Source organism: Epargyreus clarus, unplaced genomic scaffold, assembly GCF_041222505.1.
Source record: "Epargyreus clarus isolate Ecla_fem2 unplaced genomic scaffold, WU_Ecla_fem_2.2 ptg000007l, whole genome shotgun sequence".
NCBI lineage: Eukaryota > Metazoa > Arthropoda > Insecta > Lepidoptera > Hesperiidae > Epargyreus > Epargyreus clarus.
Genome location: NW_027332215.1, coordinates 26178762 through 26206647, shown reverse-complemented (window position 1 = coordinate 26206647; position 27886 = coordinate 26178762). Strand labels below are relative to the sequence as shown.

General features: G+C 33.2%; 1 protein-coding gene and 1 long non-coding RNA gene across 2 annotated transcripts in view; one reads left to right on the top strand and one right to left on the bottom strand.

Annotated features, from left to right (window-relative positions):
* The window catches only part of LOC140743745 (proton-coupled amino acid transporter-like protein acs), a 58683-nt gene that overhangs the window by 26766 nt on the left and 4031 nt on the right, over window positions 1-27886 (bottom strand). The window lies entirely within an intron of this gene.
* LOC140743158 (uncharacterized) lies at window positions 5155-27162 on the top strand. The gene is made up of 3 exons (XR_012102394.1): window positions 5155-5533; window positions 8854-9029; window positions 26417-27162. It is a non-coding gene; the product is annotated as an uncharacterized LOC140743158 (long non-coding RNA).

The window sequence follows — 27886 nt, the reverse complement described above, 5'->3', positions numbered from 1 at the left end:
GTCGTAAAGTTATTGTTACCTCAGTACTTTACAACCTGGCTTTTGTTTTGTGTATCCCGTCATTATTTCTGAATTTAATTAATGATTTATAATAATTACAACAAAACTACCTTTTAAATAGTATCTGGTTTTATAGATGTAAGTGACATGTCAAATTGAAAAAGAAGAAGTTGTCAATTTGATATGTGTAAAAGTCGATATATACATATTATATAATAGTGGACTCCAATGTAAACGTTGAATAAATATGTACTGGTGAGAAGATTCGATTTCAATCCTGAATATGTTTCTGCTCTGTGCTGCTTACGATTTTGGACTGATTCTACCTAACTTGTTTACCCAGCTTATGTTTTATGGACTCTTGTAATTTCGTGCGATCGCTGTGGATTGTGTTGACAAGGATTCAATATCACCAGGTAATAAAATATACATCAGTTAGTTGTATTAATCGTGAAATAATCGTTAATAATTTTAAACTAGGGAAGCTAATCTTTTTACATTCCTCTTTTTTTAGATAATTACAATAGCAAGACAAGGACATTCTTGGGATGACAAAATAATCAGTTATTATTGCTACTGCATCGCTGGGCAACGAACCGTACTCGTAGGTAGTTGCGCTCACATTATGATCATTGTTTGATGTTTGGGCTGAGCTCGTCACAGGATATCACAGAACCTGCTACATGATTTGATGAAAATATTGATAAGGGAAGATATTGAAAATGTGTAAATAATGTATCTAAGTGAAGAATAAATAAAATATTATCTAAATGTGTAGTTAAAGTTGTTTTATTTACACACTTAAATGTTTTAACTAAAATAAATTGGTATAGAAGTACTTATTTTGGTATGTTTGTTTTAAGTCAAGATTTATGAAAGTAAATATTATTAATGTTTATCAAATATAGGTATTGTTTCTCAATACATACAATACAATATTTATATATCTACGCCCAATCGCGTAAAAAATAAATTAAAAAGTATATAATGTATATAGTAAGTTAAAATAGAATGACAGATGACATTATTACGGTAATCACTACCGCCATGATGTTTTTCCACTGTTGTGTTGCAAGTTTAAGTGATAATTATTGTTTTTTAACAATGAAACGAACATGATTTGAAGAAAATGAACCCCTACGAATTGTTCTTTGCATGTTTTCTTAGTTTTTAGTATAGTGTACAAAAGGTGGCCGGAAGCCCATACATTTTGAAACATCTCCTTTAAAACTCCACGCGACTTTAATTTGCACTCGTCCAGTGTTTATTATTTTGATTTGAAAACTGCTTAGCTGTATCTAGGAGTAATCAATATATGTATAAGCATATTAAGATTTGAAAATAATTTGCAATTGGTTCCATAATACCTATATTAAAGGAGTTTAAAAGTTTAGTTCGCTGTAGGAGGCAATTGCAAACAATGAATTGCCGTAAAGCTGATTCTGATTTTAGTTTGACGTCATGGCTACCATCGTACATCGTAGAAGTACATAATGTGTTCGAACGTAAAGTAATAAATTACAAGTTTTCATCCTTTGTACAGCTCGCTTGGTGGATGGATTTTCAAAATAGATACTTATTACTATTAACGTGCGTTTTCAGAGTATTATGTGCTAAATAATACCGTTCAAACCCGATTCAAGTTGTGCGTATCTGTCAGACACATTGAGGTTGTTACTACGTATAGTGTGTCCGAGTCTTTTGTTTCGGTGAAGTTACATATCAAAGGATATGAATCGAATGTAAATTACAAAAGTAGCTGAACCCGTGCCTTTTCCCGCGCGGCAGTGTTTTTCCGGACACACGTGATTTGCCACACGGATGTAGATCGTAAATATGACTTATTTGCACTTGGCAGCTTGCCCTGGAGCAGCGGTCCGGCAGCAGCGATCGTGTTGGTGCGTTTATAAATTACGAGGGATACCTACTCTACCAGTCACGTGCGGTGGGTACACGTGGTCCTAATTAGTTACTCATTTATAAGATAATATTCCCAAGCATGATTATTTAATACCGCCTTAAGGTTCACATAAACTTAATGATTTTACTTTTCAATTGTCAGCGTGTATGTTTAATTTCACATTGTTTGTGTTACAAGACAATTAATTGGTAATATAACTAGTGTGATTAATTAGTAAAACGTTTATAAACACACTCAATGAAGAATAATTCGTGTGGTAAGGGAGACGTAATAATATGTACCTACTTATTCGAAGCGTTCCGACTTAGTCCTCAGGGGTAACAACTATAATACTAGCACCGCGTCAGTGGCCGACCTCTGACATGCCTAATCTTACCTAAGCAATAACCATTTACCATCAGGTGACTGCATGAAAGTTTGCTACATCCATATTATAATGAAAAATATAAACATTGAAGGGCTAAATACCGCTTCATTTCATCTATGTATCATTTGACCTTTATATAGCTTCCAACCCTGCAACTCTATCAGCATTAATTTTAAATGTTCAAATGTGTAACTCTAATAACGGTAGCTAACTTGGTTCACGCAGCTTTAATTAATGCAATCTAATATTTGTCTCGATATTAATTGACCTGTTCATTAGAACTTCTCCTGAGTCGATTGCGGCGGTATCATCGCTACAACGACCTTTAACTCAGGGAAAATGCAAGTTTATTTGTCAAGAAACTCTCGCTATGTTTAAACCTTTAAAATAATAAGAATCGGTCACACTGATACATATAAGAGTATATAACAGTTTAGTTTTTGCTTTGTTTCGTTGATATTTTGTCCTACTTATATTAATCTTGTAACTTCAGCTACCTGTTATATAAACAAATGCACTAAAAATTAATTGTAACTCAATATATTTCTTTCATATTAGGTAAATTTATTGTCTATCAACTTTATTTGTACGTAATCGTAAAAAAATACCAATTCTATCAATTTATGAATTTTATAGATTTTGTACGAAACGACTCTAGCTCATTTTTATTTCATACACAAACGGGTGTTAATAGTTGTCCCTCAATGCAATATTACTTGGTATATCACTTATGAACGTGCTAATGTTAAATTAATATACAATGCAGTTTTACTTCAATGAGCAGGAAGTGAACTTTGCAGCGCTGCTGCGACATTGGTCTTGAATCAGACGTGGCAATCTTTCAATCAGTGGTTGCTATTGTAAATTATAAATATATATTGTAAAATATAAATGTGAGCCAAAGTGTGAATGGCGGAGATTGATATTTACTATGATTAAAGATTACTATGATAAGATTACAAAAACAAAGGTAGGGTCATACACTTTACTTTCAGTAAAGATAGATGTATAGATTAATCTAGACCAAAAAATATTTGACAAAAATACTGGACTCTTTCTATATATTTGCCTTTAAAAACCATAATGCTATTTATTAGTCACTTTTTCTCTATTCACCAAAAATACAATAGAATCTAAATTTAAAATACACCTCGTATGCACCTCGTATGTATACCTATAATATTTAAATTTACGCACAAAATGACGTAATTATTAATATATGTTTACTTTTTTCAATATTATTACTTTGTCAAAGTTTAGTTGAATTGTTCTATAAATATTTTTTTATGTTCTTGAATCGTTCGCTATTGTACGCACGGTTCTATAAACTATAACTTATCAATAATGTTTAACCATGAAATATTTCCAGCAAATCGTTCAGATTGTTACAAGGTCCAGTCAATTGTTTCTTGTTTACTCCTGAAGTACTCAAGTCCTTGTCATTATCAATTATATCTTGCAATAAATAAAAATTGTTTATTTTTATTAATCAAATACGAGTGTTAAGTGTGTTTGATTTAACGATCCCTTTTTTTTTGTTTTCGAGGGGGAAACCTGCAAAAGGTACCCAACGACGTGGGAGCGACGCCGGGTTATGTGGGATTTTTACTAAAACCCCGCCGGTGACCGTCCTCAGCGCTTGGTGGAGAACACCGGGATTTCTGATGGAACACAACCGGAGTCCTCCGAGCGCGATGCCCCGGTCGGGTTCTGCCCTGGGGGGAGCAGCTTACGCCCCTCCCGCACACTTGTACCCTTACCAGGAGATTTTATTTTTTGACAAATATGACTGTTTTGGTATTTGTTTACGTATTTACCCATACAAATTCCAACAACAACTACAAATTGCAAACTTGGAAATAATATGGGCCAATACGTAAACAAATACATAAACAGTCATATTTGTCAAAACGGAAAAACTCCTGGTACGGGTCAGTACCCGTACCAGGAGTACCAATACCAGTGTATTTACGACGGCATGGGACCACACATGCCGCCATCTTTCCCGGGGTGATTTAACGTTCCCTGTAAAACTGTTAACTGTTTAAGTTCCAAATCGAATACATTTTGATGGTGACATACCTCAAGTTTAGGGTTAACACTCAATTCTTAATATGATAATACATATGCACATTGCACACATAGCTCTACATTCCGCTAATTTGCTGTTGCATCAGTACCCACCGCAGACTTTCGAAATTAGTCCTAACGCTCGTTACATTGCCTAAGATCGGCATTTGTCAATTTCTTTATACTATATAGATATTGTCTTATTTCAAACTTTGGTAAGAAAATATTGGGTAGATTTCATTGATTATTGATATAACGGGCGTAGAAAACAACGCATTTCTATCTGTCTCCGCTAAGGGAATTTAGGTACTACCTACAACAACACATTAGCATAAAATGACTAAAACTGTAGTTAGTGACCATTTCAGTATGAGTAGACGATATTTTCAGTACTTACGCCAAAATAACAAACAAATACCTAGTCAATCGTAAATGCTCATTCATGTCTGCTTTGATGGACAAATAAATTGAGGTTCATTTCTTGCGATAGAATGTAAGAGTGTTAAACACAAATCCACACCTCGTTTATGGGACTAAAATATGTCATCAATAACTGCATGAAGTAGGCGAGATTGCAATGATCGCAAGTGCTTCAGTCGCCCTAAATGGATTTTTAGACTCGTTTCATACGTGCAGCAGTTGTAACGTGCAAATCACTTGAATATCACTATCACTAGAAAATAAATTTGTAGTTATTTCTTTGTTATTTGTACTCTGAAATCTTTAATTATTATAAAGTAAATGATTTAAATGAGACATGCCAACATTTCACTCAGTATTTCCCAAATTTCCGTGAATGCAAAGATTTTCAAAAAGAAAATAGTGAAATATTTGAAAACTAGGCTTCACAACGCCCTTAACTTTAATAAGTATTATGTCTCTTTGGCGACATCCAAGCCGTCCTGCATGTGGCGATCCTGTTGTTCGAGAACATCATTCATTGCGTTCCCGTGAGGCGAGGAAAGCAAAAATTTTCCATTGCCGAACCGGTCTTCATCAACCGGTCTCAGTGCAACCTGCGGCCTGCAATGGAATCACACACAGCTCTCTCGACCGCTGTCACTGCAGCAGAACTCAATTTTAACGTTTTTGTTTTCACGACAAACAACTCCACGAATACACCGAACGTTATGACCGTTACCTCTCGCCAGATTTTAAGAGGTCTCTACCACTCGGTAAGTAACCACGTTAAACGTGTTTATTTTAGTAGTTAAACAAATATCGCTTTTGCAAATTGAGGAATGCAGCGTACTTACATACATCTAAAACAAAGATAAAACAATACTTAATCTAAAATGAATGAATCAATAATTTATAGTACTTAAATAGCAATAGAAATATCGGACTTCATTCTACAATTTTAATTAGAAACTAACTTAAAAATAATAAAACATACTAATAATGCCTAAAACTGCCTCATTTATCACAGATAGCTAAAATAGAATTTTGAAAACATAAAGCTCGAAACTGTGACAGTAATATATAGGTACAAATAATTTGAATAACTTGTTTCAAGTTTTTATCGCTATATTAAAATCTTACTTAATTTAGTGTAAACAAAAAACGTACCCACCTAATACGAGTACCTTAGGACTCATGTTCACCAGGGGCCTCCTATATTTTTTGCCAATGCAAAAGTAAACGTACATTATAAAAACTTTATTTCGAATTAGCAAATACAAGTCTCTACGCTTTGATTTTGTGTAGCTGACCGATCGACCCAATAGCCCTTCACTTCTTATAAGGACTTGTTTAACCTCCAACTAACGAGAGTAACAAGAAATTATAAGCGAGGAGTTAAGTGAATACATATATAATATAATACATAAAAAAGATTTACGATGGAAAACTATCAAGATTAAATTGCAACGTAATAAACAATTGTAAACATAATGTAATCTAAGACCAGGGGGGTTACTACAATCTCCTAACACAATATTATTTTAATAATACTTTTACTTTTTTTGCAGGAAATTTAACTTTTTAAGCAAAATATGGCAATTTCAGTTGCTTTTTTAAAATGAATAAGCGAAAAATTAATAAGGATTTAAGTTTGTTCAACTGTGTATGACGGAATATTATACTGTTTGAAGGAGGAAATAAAACTTTCCTGAACTGATGGTTTTTAAAAGTTGGCAGTAGGCCCCCAGTAACTTGTGTATAAATTCGTAGGGCTGGTGTAAAATGTTTTGAACTTTTATAATTCAAAAGCTTAACTGCAGGTAACTACGTATCTATCTTCTTTTTTTTATCGAAAACTTCTATATCTACAATATGCAAATAGAGTGAATTTTAACTGTCGAATGGTTATTTTTAAAACATTTAGCATTACACACTATTTCTATTTCTTTTACATGTCCTTTAAATCAGTGTTTATTACCTGTAGTGAATTATAGAATTAAGTTTTCCGAAATTGTCTATACCCATATGTAAAGATCGTTTCCCCGTCCGCGATGGAGCTATTCGAATAAGGGACCGGTTCATTTCGCAAGCGAGCCAAAAAGGGCCCCATAAATATGCAATGTTTAGCTCGCAGTCATTACGATAACCCCGAAAACTCGTTTTCAACAAAATTGCCGCTAACCGATATGGCGAAGTTAACACAATACTGGTCCACAAATATTAATGTCATTAAATCTTACCTTACTTGTATGATGGATTCAGTTCGAAGAATCTCCGATCAATTTAAAATTAAGTAATGACAATAGAGGTGCGCATTATATATCACTGAAGTGAAAAGAGAGAGATATATCTTTTCAACTCAGTGATATATATCACTCTTTTAGCTCAGTAACTCACTTTAGCTCAGTAGCTCTGTAAAGATATAAGCGACATTTTATATCAGTATATCAGAATAACAGGTCAAAATGTTTTGACAACAGTTTTGATTCCTCTAATTAATACAAAACTGGCAAGAAATTATATATAAATTTCACAGCCAACACTATTTGTATATCCCTATTTTCATATTCTTAGCAAAGAAAAAAGATTTTAATTAGTGTTTAAGACGTAATGCATTTGACTTGAATCAGACTCTCTCAGTCAGTTGCTCATTTGACTCATAACTCACTCGCGAGCGAGTATAAAACTGTTGAGTTGAAGAAGATCTTATATCCGTAATCGTATGGACCTATGAACTCAACCATGTGTCGCGGATATAAAGATATAATTCAAATTCGTCGGAGTTGATGAGTGATTAGCTCTTTGGTGAAGATATATATCTTTTATATCACTCACTCGCGAGCTACTCAAGTCTAAATGACAATAAAATTAAATTTTACGTCTGTTAAGTACTTATGAGAAAGAAGAGGTCGTCTATTTTTTTAATCAAAACATGCGTTGTTGATGATGTTTTTATATTATAATCTATATTTGGACAGAAAATATCCCGGAAAGAATAATAGAAAAACATGAGTCGAAATAGACTAAACGAGATAACTACATTTTTTTTTATATTTAACCTAACGATAAGAGAGATGGGCTACCTGATGGAAAGCGGTCACCGTCGCCTAGGGACATTTGCAACACCAGAGGAGTCGCCAATGCATCGCCAGCTTTGTAGGAGAGCTCTTTTTACACCCCTCTAGAAGAGCCCCATGTCATAGTCCTGAGGGAATACCTCAGGAGGAAGTTCATTCCACATTTTGCACGTACGCGGCAGATACATTACATTACATACGTACATTAGGAATTATAGTAAATTATCGTTAAATTTACAGTAGTTTCGTAAAAACACTAATATCTAAACTTAATTTAAGATATAGATAAGGTATATAGAAGGTATATAGAAGTACTTGTTGTGCTGTGGAATGAAATAGAAGTCGCGCACACAAGCAAGCTGTTTGTCAATAAAATGTAAGAGCCTTTCAGTATAATTGTATTTCTCGCTAAATGTCAATGAACTTAAGAATCTTTTCCGTTTACAAAAAATTACAAGCAACAGCTTGTTTAAATAAACATGCGGAAATAAGATTTTTTTGCGGTAATTAAGTATTTAAATTTGGGAAACCGCGCCGATACGAACAGGTAGGTAACGAGGCAAATTACAGTTACCACAATCGTTACTTAAGTCAGATTTTCCCGGTACATTGGGACATTGATCACTTCGAAATTATAAGTAATTATTTACAGGTATTAATTAGACAAATTAACTACCAAACTAACGCTTACATTCCTACAGTAAGTACCTACCTAAGAACAGCATTAAAACATGTTTTATAGAGTTTAAATATCGAAGGATACATGCTTATTACTTTTAAGGCCATAGCTAGTATATTTTAAAATACGTTTGCGTTTGTTTATATATCGGTGTTTGTTCATTATCCGCATCTAATTATTCGAAACCAAGGTTGCATTAGTGTGAATAATTTAATATTGTGAGTATACAGTAAATATAACTCTGTTAACGCGTGTTGTGAATAGCGCAGCTACTAGCAGCAACGTATTCGGAGCCTGTAGTTTATAATATAGTACAGTGTAAATATATATGTCCCAGGTTCTCCCGAATTGAAATGGCCACTGCGAGAGTCACTGGTGCGATCTGGTTGGAACCAGTTGCATGTCAGCGGCTCGGATTGCGGTCTGATTGAGAGCGGTGTTTACCACCGCCGCACCGCTGCTACCACAGAGTATATGTCTAGGCGAAATATACAAACTAAGTTATCAATAGAGGTAAATAATATATAATAACTGAAATGGACATGTCATATTTCTAAAATGAGTTTTATATAAAATTAGCTACACGTTAAATTCCCATTTTTTAATAGGGATGAACATTTATTAATGGGCAAAATTTATTGAGTGAGATCTAATTTATTTTTCACGTTAAAAATATTTATCGTTCTTGTGCAAAAATTGAAAAATACGCACGTACGTAAGCGCATCATATAAATTTGTATGTAAATGTTTTTCAAGCTGTATACAGGCCGGATTGTCATCCTTGTGAAGACAATTGCTGTGTATATTTTCAGCTAACTCTATTGCTTAAAATGTTTAAGCAGTAGACTAAGCTGAAAATATACTTTTGAAACTAGAATTATTTGAAATTAATATGGATTTTACTTCTTTCTATGAAATTAAATCGAGTCAATTGTTACGTCTCTTAAGCTATTTTTATAAAAACGCGCTGTCTTTACTAACTAATTACTAGATAATAATACTAACTACTAGATAATATTACTAAGTAATAGATACTCATTACAATTTTCAAGACTTTTCTATCTGTTGTCAGTTCTGTGGATGCTAGAGCTGTGTGGCATTCGCCTGCCAATTTACAGCCTCTTAACTCATTGAGAATGTTGCACAATAATCTCACAGATTGATACATGCAGGTTTATCTCTCGTAAGAAAATATACGAGTGTGTTAAACCTTTTTCGATTAAACATGAAGGCGGCTAAGTAGGTATATATAGGGAAGAAATTGAAATTTCACAGGTAGGCATTACAGACACATAGAGGAACGGACAAATAGACGTATATTACAGACAGAAGAGTCTGAGTTATAAAATGTCTTCATGTCCGGAGCACCAAAGACATTCAGATATTTTAAGAATATTTATATGTACAAAAACATGTTAGTAGGTTTCCATGTTACTTAGGCGCAAAAAATAATTATGTAAATCATGTTTAGATTATATCCTTACCTTGTACTAAATTTGCTAACTCTTTTACACTGGCGTTTGACGTTGGAACAATTTATAAAGTTAAATAGAAAATGTAAATAATTTTCCAGTGTCTTACGAGTTTTATAGAAACAGCGTAAGTTCAATAGAGACTGACTTTAGGACTCTCCTACTCCTATATTGCAGAAGATAAGACGTGCGTCGTGACTTTAATTATACAATGAAGATTACTTCTGGTCTAGTTCATATTGATTATTTATTTATTTTTTTATTTTTTATTTATTTATTCATTTATTTCATCAAATATGGTACACTATCGGCATTAAATAGATGTTTAATGTCCAGACGTTAAACATCTATTTTACTTTTTAAAATTAATCATATTATGTTCAGGATATCAATTTCGTTGTGTAGAGACGCCTACGCCTCACAGACGCTAGTACGAAAGCTCGGCCATCAATCTTACATGACATTAGCACGTGTGTTTCGGCGCGGTTTATCGACAGTTATTTGAGTCGTAATGACGGTGTTTTGTGGCTACTCTCGGGAGCGCGCTCTCGCATCATAGACCAATATCGTATGCGGACCGCGTCCACGGTTCTTCCCAGCCAGCGATGGCCGGTAATAGGTGTATGCGAGTAGCTCGAGCTTGCGACGAATTGCACCACTAGTACAATGCATGTATATATTGCACTATTTTGATAAATGTATGTAATAAATGTATTTCACTTTTTCATGAATTAGTGACTTTCAATAAGAATACTATATGTTTCTATTGTCTTTTTTATAATACAGAAGCAGCAAATGATCATCCAGCCAACCAGATTGTAAGTGGCCACTGTCGCTCATGAACCTAAGTGAAGTGAAGTTTTACCTACAATATACTACAGGAATTATTTTTTCTTCATGATAAATATATCATAGCAATATTATACTGTAAAATGATTTAAGTCAATTTTAGTACGCCAATTTTTCTATAGATCATTCTACTATTAAATTATTTGAAAAAGAAATTGGAGCTTCACTGACTTGTCTTCACATAAGTACAACGGCAACGTGCACACTCATCATTACTATACCTTATAGCTACAAATTCCAACAATGCAAACGGGGCCGTAAAGTGAGCTCTACCATAATTATGGACAGGCATAATCTCGTGAACAATAATAACAAATATAAAGATATTTAAAATAATTATATTTTTGTTAAAAAGGGTAAGGTTGCGTAAGTCGTACCCCTTAAGAGAAAAATACTGTAATATTTGGGGTAACTTAAATTAAGCAAAATCTTGTGCGTAAATTTAATCTTTATTGAGATTGCTGTGGTACGATTTAGGCGCCGGTACGGCTAAAGCTACCTTCCCCTACATTCTTTTAAGTTAGTTTTGTTACATAATGCTATTGATAATAGTATGTATTACGAGTAAGAAGATAAGGCGAACTTATCTTGTATACATGTATAAATTAAATTTGATAATTATCCTTATTTGACTTTCATTAAACCAAGTAATTACTGCTGTAATTACTTGGTTTAATGAAAACTTTCTTGAATTCCTTTCCTTTCATGAATATATCCCTATTATGTATTTTTACCGCACATAGTTAAAGCTCAAGTAGTACAGTAAAAGGTGCATAAATGATAATACGTAATGCGATGTAATGTCACAAATGTATATATTAAAATTAAGATAAAGGGTTGGCATGGAATGCTTTGCTACCCCCGATGACTAAGTTGGAACGCCTCGAAAAGTATATGTTTCTTAGCACAATTTTAAAACCGGAACTGCCTTTATCAGGCAGAAATAGGTGGGTGGTGGTTCTTCTGAAGTGGAATCACAGAGGGTTTTACCACCTTAAATTGTCTCGAGTCATATGTGTAACAAAAATAAAATATAATATATTGAATTTGATATATTGAATTTTTATACTTTTACTGAACAAGAAATGGTTAAATCGTCTCATTCAATCCCTTCAATCAATTTGAGGAGAGTTAATGATATGTGTACCTACCAAGTACACATACCATTTATTGTGCGACCGGTAAATATCAAGTTTATCTACTTTTTCTATTGGTATTCAAACTTATGGTCGAATATGGACCATTGGGATGAGCACCTAGTAGGTACTTATGAATACAAGTACATATACGTAGTAGTTACCTTAAATAAATATAATGTAAACTGTCGTGATCTAATCAGATCCTTGATAACTGCGTGATGTACCTAATGACGGGAACGCGGTTAAATTGTCTGTAAAGGCGACATGTCATCTTTATTCATTACTAACTATTACTAATAGAAATAAACACAGGTATGAGAAGAATAAACGATACCTACGCTATTTCTTACAATGATAGGTTGCTTAATGATATAGGAGCAGGTTGTGTAGGTAATGATAACGTCATTATATACGCCAACATGGCAAATAAGGGACTTAATGATGTTTTGAAAATAATACCTAATATTATTATTAAAGTGCTGGGTACGCCAAGGTAAGGTCAATTAATTTGAATTGTTATTTGACAACTCAAACTATATTTTTTGATATAATATATGTAATAAATCGACGAAATTTCATTATAATTACAGATTTAGGTACTACTTTACACCTTAGGCAGGCTGAAAAAATGTACCTACTGACTATTTTCATCCTTAAACAAAATATAAATTATGGATTTTTTTAATATATAACAGCAGCAGACGAGCATGCAGTCCACCTGATGGTACATAAGTGGCTACTGCCGCCCATGGACATGTAATCAACCCCAGATAGGATTAGATATTTCTACCTGAGGTCGGCCACAGATGTGCCGCTACCCCTGAGGACTAAGCCTCGGAAAAGTCTGTCTCCCTTACCACACCCTTCAAACCGGAACACAACAACGCCTAACACTGCTGTTATTAGGTAGAAATAGGTGTGGCGGTGGTGCCGCCGGAGTCGAACCACAAAGGGTTCCACCACCTTCACTTCTAAAGGAGACTTTCAAAAACCAAGAGCCAATAAAGACAGTTACTCAAAAGAAACGGTGTATTGAAGGGCATATTCTGTTCGTGTTATGTACAAAACACTTACCTACCTACATAGGACGGCGACTAGCGTTTAGCAAGTATTAAACGTGAATGTAACATACCTATTTAAAAAATCTCAATTCTGCACGAAGGCCTACCGTTGAAATTGAATAGAACTTGTATATAAAAATCCTGTCTGTACTCAATTAAAAGTGATTATTCGGCAAGGAACTCCGATTCAGAAAATAATGTAAATAAAATGGAAGTGAACCTTTTCCGTATTTATTATCATTACTCGAGGCGACCCACTGTTTCGGAAGAAAAAAAAACACATACTCGTACCTACAGAGCCCCGTAACTACTATTACGCCGACATACCTATAATTATAAATTTTGTATAAATATACTCATAATATTTTGAACCGCAGTTTGTTTATTTATCTTGCGTGACGCTCGCAGTAACGAGGTGTGAACAAAAAGAACTCTATCTGTATCTACTTTATTAACATACGTTTCAAGACAAAGGCAAGTTATTATGATAACATTGTGTTTAGTCTATAATATTGTGTTATTTGTAATATATTCGATTTCGAGGTATAACTAAAAAGGTGTAAATCAAATAATATTATTGCAATACGGTTATGATTTCTATAAACCAGATTAATTAAATTTGCAATCCATGTAAAGGTAGTACAGATCATTATCACAAAATAGAAATTATGTATTGTATCATTATTACGTTATGTAGCACATACTGGGAAAGTGGTCACTGCTTCTATTGGTCATTGGTCCTTAAAAATTAAGTTGGAATTCTTCAAACAATGTGTTTTTTTTTATCAATCTCTATCATATCAACCTTATTCATCAAAGCAAAACTCAGTAGCTTCATACTGCTGTTAAAAGCCAGAAGTGCCTGTTTGTGTACAACATTACTGCTGTAATTGCGTAAAAAGAGGTCAGTCACAAAGTTGGAAATCGTATAAAAGTATAAAAATAATAAAAGTAAACTGTTCGGCCCAAATACTTTAAGAACCGAAATTGTTTTTACGAGGGCTTCATAGTTATTATTTATATGGTAAAAGCATATCATTTTATGGTAAAGTAATTAATTTCTTACAACAAACGTTATTGATACACATTTCAAAGTCAGAGTGATCACTCTTTCTCTGAAATATAACTCAGCACATAGGTACACTACTATTATTAATCTTGTCTGTTCGCGTGTGTGTAACGCGGAAAAGAAGCGGTTATCCTTCGTTTAGTTCAACGGCGATTACCATAACATAAACCCGCCTTTGTTAGTCACAAAAACCACGTATCGCGGTAGCGTAGATATAGTAATATCGGAATAACGGTAAGTATACACAATTATTTACTTATATATGCAATATATTGTCATGTTTTGGTTTTGAGAAATTATTCCAATAATAACACCTTGATTTTCATTTAGTAAAATCTATGTAACTAACAAGTCTAAAGCATAATAGGATGGAAGAAATAATAATTGATATGAGGTATATCATTGATATTTAGTATACATTATAGATAATTAATTTTGCTACAACTTTTCATTCAAACTGTGTTTTTTGTTAACATTTATTGTTGTTTGTATTTTAACGTATAAGTCATGTAAATATAAACATTAACTGTATAAAACTTGAATTAGTAATATATCCGATGTTTACATTAAAGATTCGCTGCCTTGTTGTAATACTCTAGTATTATTGCAGTTGTATGCAAATATTGGACGCGCGTCCACGTCGGGGCACACGTGCGCAGCGCGGCACTCGCAGCCCTGACAGCTAGTTCCTGCGTCAGGTCACAACACTTCCATTGTTATCTTATAAAGGACCATACTTATTAAAGAGAAAAAATAAAATATTGTTACAGTCGTTTACATCTTTTATTTTTATTTTTGGGAGGTTAGTACCTCAATAACGCAAATTTCTCGGAACAATTACTTATTTAGAAGTGCTTTTGATGATAATATTATATATTTGCTACTTTGATACTTGATAAAAATTAATTACAAAATTATCGAAACAGACATTGCATTGAGCTCAACGATTCTACCTTTAGGTAAAATACAAAATAAAGGCAGGGCTGCTATATTGTACGTTACATTACATGTTTTTCATATTAAAAGGAGTCAATTTTGTACCTATCCCTTTATCGAGAATAAAGTAACTTACCTATAAAGGTAAACTTACACACAATTTTATAAATAAATACTCGTACGTAATTAACATGAAATACATTTGTAATCTATGTATTTATTCTCGCAAATTGATTTATTCTTATATCCAAATGGAGCTTTATAGACAACCTTAAATAAGTTGTTATGAATGAGTGGCAGCGGCAAGGTCACCTGCGCTTGCATCGCGCGTCACACCGCCGGCGATGACGGGCGACGCTGACCGACAAATTGACCTTATTTTATAGCAAATACTAAACTCTCGCAACACACATTATTATTACCAATTGACAAGGCCATTGTTGCAGTGTCATGCAAATCTTTACAGTTACAGCTTATATATTATTGGCCCTATTCAACAACTATGTATTTGAACAGTTTGAACTGTAAAGTTATTTTGGAATAAGAATAAAATTACATTTTACGTTTTTAAAATAATGCTGTAAGTACATTATTTACAAAGGGAGAGCAAAAATAAGGCAATCAACATTTTTAATTTCGAGCGTGCATAGAAGTCGACCTTATGAATGAATGTCATTCAATAAAATACACAATGCCCACGACGTTTTATTTTAAGACTTTAAAGTATATTTTAAGACGGCGTTGTAAGATGGAATGCCGGATATTATTTTTACACACATGTTTACAATTTTTGAGTTTCGCATTCTAAGTTACTAAATTGGATATATATTATGTAGGTAATGATTTTGTTTAATTTCATAATTTTTTTTTTTTTCTCATGACTCACAGTATAATCACCGAAGGACGGCTAAAATATTGAATTCATAGCATTTTACAAATATAACTCTTAAGAAAAATTGCCGCACTAAATGTGTGGAATGCGCAGTCCTGAGGGATGACTAAGTTGGAGGAAATATGAATTGAACGATTAGAGCAAGGTCAAGTGCAGCGTCAGTCGACGCGGACTGGATAGGGTTGCCACCCGTACATAACATAAACACACAAATAAAATTATATATTACGGACAGATCTATAAGGTATAAAGAAAATATATTTTTATACGATATACCTTATACCTCATTACCTTGTTGTGATATTTACATGTTAATTACAAAGCTAGCCAGTAGTATCCTTTTGGCACTACTTGCTAGCTTGGATGCACTAGGTAGTAGGTACGTTATAACTTTTTTTTGTATAATGATTTCTAGGATTATTAAACATAATAATAGAAAATACAAGATTGACATAATTGACTTTAAGGGGTACAAACTTATTTATGTAGACATCAAAATAATTGCCAAATTATTCAAACGCTGATGTCACCTATAATCAAAGACACTGTGTTACGCTTGGCAGTTTGTCGCTTCGCTAAGCACACAATATAAGTACACAATATCTATACATAAGAGTCGACCTCAGTCGAGATATCCTCAGGTATTTACCGGCATAGGTACAGTGTAGACCACGTAGTTATCATTAAATTGACGTGTCTAAAATGTATACCTAAATATACCCTAAATATAAAAGACCCTAAAAGTAGTTTAAAGCAAAATATTTCTAAGATAGTACAAATTCAGTCAATAGATATATAACACGGTACTAGCCATGGTAGCTTTGTACCTACCTATCCAACACAGTAAACAAGTATTATTAAAAACTGCATATAAATATTTTGTATTTGTAGGTACCGTCTCCACCACTACTTTCGCATAATTCCTATATTACGATATTAATGCAATATTTAGGTATATACATCCGTAGAATTCGCCAAATAACTAGTTGAATTATGAAGAATACATAATTATTTACATAAACGTCGCGCTTGAATTGATTTGTGCAAAAGAATTTCCGTGCTTTTCGCGCTTATCCGTCTATACTCGGCGAATATCCAAATCTGTGGCATAAAATTGTCCTCGGTTGTCAATGCCACGTCATTAGCCTTATTTAGGCTTAAGTCACTTTTTAGGAATAACTTACAAAATTCAAGCGACATTGATACTTGACCAAAATGAAATCCAAATAAATAGTTAAGAAATCCACCTACACGAGAAACATGGTTTACGTAATAGGTGTTTCTTTTAAATACTCTATTAAGATTTAGGTCAAGCGTGCAGTTAAAAAAAAAAAACAAATTGAATAATTATAAAATTTGGAGTAAGTACTTAATAAAAGTTTAAATTAATTATTTTTTGTCAAACATCACAAAGATATGTTCTAAGTGAAGGGTAAAAATTTAGTGACACTATCGCAAAATCATACCAGTCATTATAATCATGCAAACATTGCTGTGCAATACATTCGCTTCGCTATGTTGGTCAATGCTTTTATTATTTCGCTATGCAAATATGTTAAATGTGTTTACCATGGTCATCACAATTTGTAGCAAAGTAGTGGTGGATTATGTCCTTTAATAGTAAATCTACTTAATGGAAATCTATAATTATTGGAGTCTTTGGAGGAAAGTTATTCAAAACCATATTTCGTAAATACTATATATTATTCTCTGTAAATAGGTGTACTTAGTCTAAATCATATGTTTATCAACATCCATCAATTAGATTATTATAAAAGGATCCTTAGTACTTATGTCAAGTAACCTACGAATGCACAATTTTAATCTGTATACAATTGAGTTTCAGTCAGGCATTTAATAGTGGGTGCGCGAGAACGCAGATCAAATTAAAGATAAGAACCTGCTACCAACCAAGAAATCAAATATATAAATAAATATGGATCTAATAAATATATTATAATCTAACCTAATCTTAGTTTGATATACGATTGGCTCAAAGATAGTCTAGGGCGAATAGTATTAATGTTTAATACAACAGTCTAAAAAGAGCATTACGTCAATAAGTACCCAGGTTTGTGGAGGCGAACTTCACGCACTATTCCGTCACGTTAATCAAACATCGTATAAACGTTTGCCGATCTGTATGTGTCATGATCATCGATTGTTTTTACAGCGCAATCAGTGCCTTCTAAAAAATATCAGCATTAAATTTTATAATACCCACCGACTATATTTATTAAGAAATAGGTACTTAATGATAATGAAAATAATCAGTATTTTTTTAGACGTGAAATCCACAAAAGATTTTTTGTGGCGGGATTTTTATTTTAATCAACATCTATTATTGTGTATAAGTATTGCATTATATTATGCAAAATAACCAAAAATATCTTAAAAGAATTAACTTATAATGAATTAAAGTGCATGAGTTTATTTGGGTTAACACGATACATCAACTACTTTCAGTCTTGAGACATCAAACTGCCGTAAAAAGTCATTCGCACTTAAACGTCGGTCAACAAATTACATAATTACAAATAATTTCGAAACACTAATCTGACACCGGTAACCGTAATCATAATTAATAAAGATCTATTACCTATTTAAGGTACTTAGATAGTTCAAATAATATGTCGGGTATTAGATATTATTCTATTCATCTTGCAAAGGTTTCATCCACAGAAAAACCTGACCACTCTTCACTCAAGGTCATAACAAGAAACGCTGTAAGGTTCTGATATTAAAACTGTTGGTGCAAGGAACTTGAGTTAACAGTGAAAATAGTGTTGTGAATGTAACATATAATTATGACATGTAAACTGCAACAGAACCATGCTGTGGCTTTAATAAACTTTCATAGGTACTTCTACGACATGATACTTTTACGCCCATTTCTGTGATAAGGTCCACTTATTACCTATAAATTGATCGTCAAACCATTATTGTCCAATTAGATACCGGCCACCAAAATCCACAGCGTTGATCGAGATCGATTAATTAAAGCTTGTTAACGTTTGAATATGACATTTGAAAAGCTTCTAGCTGAACCAAACACGTTTTGAAATTGTAAGCGCTTATAGACAGGCTAGGAACTCATTCTGCGCCTTTTTTGCCTCCGCGCGCGGACGCTCTTTTGTATTAAAAATGATAACTATCTTTTACCAACATTTTCATATACTACGCGTGCGTAGTTTTTCAAAACAAAAAACAGGTACGTGCCCGCGCGCGGGGTGGCGCATGTACCTTAAACCCGGCGTGTTGTGAGTTCCAACTCATGCCGTGAAGTATGTTATATAAAAAAAAACATACAAGTATTTAAGTGATTTTGGTGTGTTGGTAGTGTGATTTTGGTTCAATATCTTACACCGTGTTCGGTTCTACTCGATTTAGTTTATACACATAAGTATTTCAAATTCATAACAAAATACTTTTTTTTATTATTTTGAGTCACGATTTTAATTTATGTATACCTATAGTGATAATGAAAACTGAGGCGACCTTGGTGGGGGCGGGCTTTCGTAGCTTCCGGCAATTCGGCGTGCCCGGCTCTTGGCTTCTTGGCACGGCGCTGGGCGCTACGCGCAGTGGCGGCATGCCGCGCGAATGTATCGCATACCACGCACTGAATTCTAATAAGAACTCTTATTTAAACAGAACGGCATGAAATCACGGTCATATTTCTGAACTTGTGAGTAAGATTCATGAGAATTATACTATGTTCCGCTCACTACGTACTGGAAACTCTTCAGAAACATGCTATCATTTCAGTGAGTATAGCTTTTGATATTATTATTAAAACTAGCAGCGAAACCCGGCGTTGCTCGGGTTAAAATCGCATGTTTAATGGTATAAAAAACGCAAAAAAAAAAAACACCAAAAATAAATAAAAAAAAACGTTCAAGAAATATAATAATAAAATGAAGTTCATTAAAGCTCAATAATAAAATTTATTACTGGGGGAAATTTCATAAAAATTCGCGAGTAAAGCATGCAAAATTTTCAGAACTTACTAAAACAGTCCAAATTGATTTTAACCTTTGCAGACATTTTGGAAGATTAACAGATAATTTCAGAAATTACTAGTAAGTTTTAGAACATTTCAGATCGATTCCAACAGTTGTTTGGGTCGGTTTCAACAGTTGTAGACATAATGAAAATTTCTAGATCATTCCACAAAATTTTTGAACTTTCTAGACCATTCTGGAAATTTTGTAAACGTTCTAGACCAGGGGTCGGCAATCTTTTCGGTCGGTCGGAATAGCCAAAAATTACAATTCATCAAATTACAAAATTTTTAAAGAACCACATAATTATTTCTCGCCAACAATAAGTAGTACTTGCATACTTGTATATTGAATAATTAAATAATCACTATTTATTTAAGTAAGTAATTAAAACAATTTAACATTTTCTAATATCACTAACTTGTACTTCAAAAACAAACAATTGAGCAAACAATTTCTATGATGAACAAAGCCATGGCTTTGCATGGTTATTCAAATATAAAATTAAAACTTTACTAAACAATGTAACTTGAACAAACATTTTTTTATTTTTTTCTAATAAATTAAATCATATTTGCGCATGGAACTAAAGAGCCTCAGCTTCACATCGAAAGAGCCTCAGGTTGCCGACCCCTGTGCTAGACCATTCATGAAGCCTTTACAATATTCGAGTCGACTTTACAATATTATAACATAATTTAACATATTTTTAGGTCGTTCCAGATTTTTTCGAATTTTTTAAAACATTCTAGATTGATTACATCAATTGCACACATTTTCGAACGTTCTAGATTATTCCAGAAATTTTAATAACTTTTCAGAAGCTCATATGAGTTAGAGAAGGACATTTATATTCACATTTACATAAGTTAGAGAAGGACAGATATATTATTTCACATCTCGCCACCCTCGACCATCCACTTCCACCCACCCCGACCAAACTCCCTTACGCACAACAGGAGACCAAGGGGCATCTGCCATCCCAATAGGAAGTTGATCGTAGTTGCGGATGATAGAGAATACTGTGAATTTACGTACGAACATTAGCATTTTATATAATATATTTAGATTTAGATTACCATAACGGCATAGGTAACTAAACAACATGTAACTGTTATAATGATTTATTTTAATTAAACAGATAATTTCATTGTACATTAAATTTATGTACATGTGACGTGTGTTATGAAGTCAATATCGCCACTCTGTATAAACATCTGTATAGACAAAAGGGCTTCAGAATTTGTATATACTCGTATTTACCTATAACCAGCGCGAGATCAGTAAGCGTGATTATTGTGGTAATGAACACTGACTTAAACAAAAAATACCACAGGTATATACAAATCTTATATTTATCTTCCAAACTATTCCAAAGGGGTTATCACTTAGGTATCCACGACGCTTTCGACGTTTAAAAGACAATGCGGTTTGGGAAAACGGGTAAATTTGCGTCTTAAGGTATTTTTCGGGGACACAAAAACGGGTAGCCTCGTTCAAAACGGAAGGTAGGTATACTAATGTTATGTATAGTTCTAACTATAATAAATTAAAAAAAAACCCAGTGGATACCTAATTTTAATTTAACAACAAATCATTCGTAATAGTCAAATAACCATTAGTAGAATAGCGCTGCATTGATGATGTAAACGTATTAACGCGTCTACGACAACATTTCATATGAACATGTTTAACATACCGCTGGCGTACTTAGATTTTATAGGAGAGCAGTCACTCTGCTAACGCGTGGGCCTCATGACCTGGGATCGTGGCTTTGGACAGATCTTTACGGACATTTCTCTTGGCAGAAATAATTGGACGGTGTGCCATTGTGTTCACACACCGTGAAAGCGAGTGATAAAACTATTTTAAGTTTCTCTAAGGGTTCCCGTACACTAAAGTAGTATGCACTTGTAATAGGAATTTGTATATAGACAATTCTCTACTTCGTACAGAATATAAGGCTTTGAAAAGTGATAGAATCGATAATAATTCAACCGAGGAGTTACTTCTTCACGTATTTCTCGCGTAAATCAGTTCTTGCGTTTCGGTAGAAGGATGTGGATGTCGGCTGGCTTACATAATAATATAAGGCGACTATCTTAGTCGGCGGAAGCGACAACGTATTAGATCGCTTTAGCTAGAATCCCTATTTTGTGTAAAAACGACTTAACATGAGGTAATTAATCTACATATGCGTATGAATCGCGGAACTTAAAACGATTCAACTCTGTTGGTTCCATATTAATGAAATAACAGGTTACCGCAAATCTTAATGGTTTGGAATGCATTTATCACTCAACAATGCGGTCTATGTACGATCACCACTTCACAATGTTTGTAGTGATGTTGAACTAAATGATTTTGAGAAACATGGGTATCTTATGTTAGGTATTCGGGATATTTAGAGACGTAAAGGAAAATTTGCGATAATACATTGGAATGTTGGAATAAAATTTTCCGTTTTTTTATCGCTGTCACAATTAAATAAATATTTTATAAACATCTCACTACGCATTATTTTATAAATACTTAAAAAAATAGTTTGACTTGGCAATTTTGATTGAACAAGTTCCACTTCACAAAGAAATTAAATATCGAAAATTATGTGTGAAGTATTTCCATCGTGCTGCACAGCTACTACGATGGGCCATTAGGCTGATAATATAAGAAAACAAAACCTAGGACACGACATAACAATCCGTGTTATGTCACCCGTGTTTATTACTATTACAACGTGGTCCGCAATATACTAGCAAGCAAGCCATTACTGTGATCTACACCATGATTCACACCTAACTTCAGGGAGTGATGGCGTGTTTAGCGGAATATTTAGCGCGTTGGCCGATGCTACGCTAATTAGTACACCCCTGAAATAACAAGTAGGTACGTAATACTGTAATTTGAGTATTTTTACATTAAGGAATAGGCAAAAATTTTGTACGTAAGTACATAAAATCTTCTTTCTCTAATTTCATTGATACTAGTAGGAGTATCAATTAAATTATACTACAATATTTTATAATCCTAAAACTAATGAATTGTTAGGTGACCATGAACATTTTTGCAAATAAAAATGCAGGGTCACGTGGAGAGCGCGTATCGTTGTGGTCTCACAATTAAAGTAACGACTAATAAGTATACCATAGATTAAATGTAATTAAAACGTACGTATCATATTTATTGCAGTTTATACTATAATATAATAGTGTCAGCACATTCCGCGGTGAATGGAATTTTCCGCATGGAATCACGGTGAATATAATTATGGTTTATACAAGCTATGTTACTATTACAGTGGGGACCTACTAGCTAGCCTACTTTTAGACATTAATCTTGTAATTAGATCCAGTAGATAAAAAAAAGGAATAATAAAACCTACCGTAAAATGTATAATAAACCCGACCGTCGTCCAACCTAAAAGTATTACAATACAAAAATGCTTTTCGGACAATAATCACTGCAAAACACTACAGAACTGCACTATTTACCAACCTATTTTTTGTTCGATATTGATTTTATACATCGAATACTTAATAGACACTGATCTTGTAATTCGATTTTGTAGCATTCATGATTTTATATATCAATAAAAATTTGTAAAAATCTTGATGCTTATGATTACTATTGCTTGCGTGGTTCAGTATCAACATAACAACCATAAATTTTCCCATATAGGTTAGGTACCTACTTATGTCATCTTTGAACATTGTTTTTGACGAATTAACTACATCCATGCATTAAAAAATACAATAGAATATTGAAATGTACGAGGCCGCACTGAAGCTTTAGTTGAAGACGTATACTATACCTACATAAGTAGGTAGGTATTACCGGCGCGGACGCACGACTCTCAGTCACATGTCAATTAAAACTCACGTGGCACATACTAGTATGTAATCTATCAAAAATGATCTATCAATCTAATATATATAAACATTAATGAAAAATTGGTCTCCGGTGCGCTCGTAACATAATAGCGTATATTATGTTACGAGCTCAGCAGTACTACTTTTAAGTTCTACTTGTAAGTTTTATTTAAAATCATAATTTTGTCAAAATAATTTAGCGCCTTTGTCTAAGCCCACTAAGTGTTATATTTGTACGAAAACAAATATGTGAACTCGTTAACTCGTTCTTTTATGTTCAGTAGCGAATGTTATGAATCTGAGGGAGCTTTCTATTTAAGGACTTTAGGATATAACAAAGATTACTTTTTGAATAATATCTAAATTCTCGAGGCACCTGCATAAATTACATGTACTTGCATATGCAAGCCTGTCTGCATAAAAACAACATAAAATTATAACAAACCACTATCACTAATAAACGGTATAGTCAAAATAACCGGATTAATGTAATTGCATCAGATTTTGCAATAACTCAACTTTGTGGTCAATTCAATTACAGAATTAGGCACTGACACAATCAGGTTTACATATACTTGACTGACGTAACGTGTAGTATTACTAATTAGTATGTCTATTAATGCCATTATGAATTATCATCCAACGGCATTGAGGAAAACTTACAAATTTACCTTTGATTTTCTGCCTCAAACGCGATCATCAATATGATTTTCAATGTATATTATAAAACATAAACGATTTGGAGGTGAGTTCGTCCTTATTAGTATTATTGCACCTTAAATAATTTCGAAGGTTTTTTATAATTAAATTGTTGAACGAACGCTAGTCGCTAATTTGAAACGACACCTCATAAGGTGAGATTCCTTATTAGGCATCTTTATTACTTGTTGAATAATGTCAGCATTTGTATCTTTTACCATATTATATTCTGATTTTTCTAGATTCTATTTTAAAATAATGTCGTTATATGGTATTGAATATATTGAGTGTTCTTCAAACGGCACGCGATCGCGGCGGGCGACCGTGACACCCTCTCGTGAATTATAAAGTATAAACATAATCCAATATTGCACAAATATGCTCAGATTGACTTCTCATAACTTGTGGTACAAGTGTTATGCTTTAGCATGGATGCGTTATATTTTTGTTATATACTGCAATAAAGCTCGTAAGGTTTTACAAAAATATCAGATTTAGGTAAGTGTGTAAATGTTCGCAAGTTTTAAATATTTTAAGACAACTACGATCAATATTACTACACAACTACTAATACTACGAACAATATTTTATAGACAAAATGGAATTATAGATCCATGTATGGATTTGAGTTTGAAACGTTTTCATTCATTTGAATCATAATATTGCGAATATTCATTAATTTAATAAGCTTATAAAAAGAGAGAGATTAGTTTAAGCTTTTAACGTTTAGCTTACACGAGGTTTATCTTTTTCATAAAAATAAAACATTTATATTTGGGTATGGTGTATTTAGCACCGAGCAAACGCTCAATTAATAAATTAAAATATGAAGGTTTCGAATATTGTAGCTTCGAAGTCCGTATATTCCAATATTCCGTTATAGGTCCGTTTCTATTTTTAGTTTAAATCAATGATTTATCTGAGGTTGTTTTGTTTGCTGATGACACTTCCTTGGTGTTTAGAGTAAAACGACAATTACAGAATACGAACGACATTAATGAAACCCTTTGCTCGATTCAGAACTGGTTTGATGCTAAATTCTAACAAAACTAAATGTATTAAATTGGTGCTATCAAATGTAAGGAGTACGGGGATGAATGTCGCTCTAAATGGTGAGACTTTGCAATCTGTCAATGAAACTGTTTTCTTAGGGATAACCATTGATTCTAAACTCCCCACATCTCTGCTTTGTCCAGCAGACTTAGTACTGCAGTTTTTGCAGTCAGATACTATATTCACTATTCAAAAAACAGCAATAAGGTCAATATAATATATTGACTCACCACGTCGCTATACGTACGACTATATTATAATCTGCGACATGGTGAGTCCCTGAGAGAACTGTTTCCTACTATTAATATAATATTGACGGTGCATACTCAATAGATCTATGAAAATATTATCTACATAAGAAAACACACTGATATGTTTGAAAAAAATAGTAACTACCATAACTTTAATACTAGAAATAGAAATAAATTAGCAATTCCTAAACATAGATTATGTAAGGTGGCTAGATCTTTCATAGGCAACTGTATTCGCTACTACTATAAAATACCCGACCACATTTTGAATCTCCCAGAAAAAAACACGTTGTGAAGTGGTGGTAGTTTTATTGACATTCAAAAAGTGCTCTGTAAAGAACCTATTTTGGATTTAAAAAAAATGATTTGATTGATTTGATATTCTCGTATGCATCGAAAGTAGTTAAGTGGGTACTTATTATTGTACTCATTGCGAATAATAAATGTTAATTGCTACGACGATTTTATGAGAGATTTTCTTATATGCATTAGCACCGTAATAAGATCTAGATTTACAAATTTGTGGTTTTCGATATCGTTTGTATGAGGACTTTTCTAAATGTAACCCTTCTGGATGTTTCAATGTGTATTTTATCTCATTTTCAGGATCATTACTTTGCAGTATATCAATGAAAACCGTGGAGTTCCTGTATTAAACATCCTGGACTGAACTCATATGTCAAATAATTATGCATGCAGCAAAACAAACACTTATGCCTACGTCACCGGCTACGACGTAGAACGCCAAGCGACCACGAAATTGCTGTACGACACTATTGGACAATAACATCAAATAAGTCGCGACAGGGCAATAAAATAATACGTATATATTTTTATTATTAATAGCAAACTTTTAAACTCTGTATATCTTTTAAAAAAAAATCGCAGAAATAAATTTTATAGGTTATATATACTTATATATAGGTTATTTATACTTTATACCCTATTGAAATGTAAGTACTTTATTGTGATCTTAAATAAGACGTTATAAAGATTTCACCGCTACCCACATAATTATAACTTCAGTTAGGCTCAAAAGTTTGGTGAAAATACGAATATCATGACATCCTTTTAAAATATACACCACCTTACATATTGGTAGCGGTTTGTTGAAAAATAGTTTTTGTTCTATCTTATTCCATTGTTTAAATAAAAATAGCCTACAATCATAGTTCTGGACCTCAGCAGCGCCTTACACCGCTTTTAAAAGTGTGCCGGTGGTATACCCTAAATTACGAAGAGTTACGTCTTTTAATGACTGTGTTGTTCTTTTGAATAAAAAGATGTATCGACACAATAATATAAATTTCGCGGATTTCAGGCCAATGAAAAGATTAGCTACTTGCTCGTATATGCAATAATACTATTATGGAAATAATTATATACTATTATGGAAAGAATAATTATATTATTATGGAATGTCTATGTGAAGCAATATACTAAAATATGATGTGTCAAAGTGTAAAAGTCTACCAATGATATTTATTATGTCTATGCCTTCTACCCAACATGCTTATTTATACTTTTAAATTGTATCATGTAATGTGGCTGACCTTGACTTGAGGATGTAAAACAATAATATTTACCCGACTACCAAGGAAGGGTTATTTGTTTTTGTACCTGAGTAAAAATTACTTAAAAATTGTTAATTTAAAAATTTATTAAAATCTGATGAACTAAGCCGACACAGGTGGTAGTTTTTACAATTTGCAGCCACCGACAGTGTGATTTATTTAGAATGTAATTGCAGATACTATTATCCGTAACTTCGATAGCAAAATAATCCATTGTTACATTCAAACACAATATCAACAATTCAATGAATCATGTCGTCTCAATAACTAGTGACGAGCCGAAGATGATCGCCCTTAGAGTACGACATTTGGCAAACACTTTGTTTAGTTTCCGGACACAAATATAGCTCCGCGCGTCACCATCTAACATGATGGTGATAGGACCCTCTTCCCACCTTTCTATGCTATCAGCATTTTAAATCTTTGCATAGATATTAACGTCAATATAATCTTGGGTTTTTCACATATGTAAAAAGAAATGTGCATTATTGAATAAGGATAT